Raw genomic sequence first — 856 nt, forward strand, 5'->3', positions numbered from 1 at the left:
GTACAGCCCCCCATGAAATACACCCAAAATTCTGGTTACATTGTATACCACACAACTACCATATAGTACTCTTGTCAGGGAACACTCTCTACCATTGTACATATTCATGTGTTGTGTGCAGATTAGTTTTAGATATTTTTTCACGAGTTCTCAGGCAATTGGTTCCTAATTTAAGTTTGTTTCTGTTTATCTCCGTTACAGGTTCATCTTGTCCTACAAATACTCCAGTTCTAATGCTGGATAATTCGGTTGTGCTATCGTGGACTTAAAGATATGGATACTGGAACACGGAGGTTTATCTTGAAGAGCTGGTTTACCTTGGAACAAAACACAGTTCTCTGGAATAAGAGAACATTGCATTTCTGAAAAATGAGCTGCTTCGTACATCTTAATTTTGGAAACTGTATACAAATAATGGTGTGGGAACTAGTGGAGGTCAGGGATTAATGTAGTCAGTGTACTTTAGAGAGCTTCGTTCTTCATTGAAAAAAAAAGGTGATTGCTGTTGATTTTGATTTTGGGTTTTGATTTTCTCTAACTTTCCCTTCTAGCTTTAGCGGCTATTATATCCTTCCAGAGATTTATTTGGCATAAGTCCAACACCAAACTTGCTAGTTGGTTAGGAAGCAATTGTGGCCTTAATAACCCTCCAGCGGTTGACAGGCCTTAAGTCCAATACAAAGCCATTATTGAGAAATTACTTCAAATATGTAAATATTTGACTATATATACATATATATATATATATATATATATATATATATATATATATATATATATATATATATATATATATATATATATATATATATATATATATATATATATGCGAACAAGCCTGAATGGTCCCCAGGAC

This window comes from Procambarus clarkii, chromosome 9 (genome assembly GCF_040958095.1).
Source record: "Procambarus clarkii isolate CNS0578487 chromosome 9, FALCON_Pclarkii_2.0, whole genome shotgun sequence".
Taxonomy (NCBI): domain Eukaryota; kingdom Metazoa; phylum Arthropoda; class Malacostraca; order Decapoda; family Cambaridae; genus Procambarus; species Procambarus clarkii.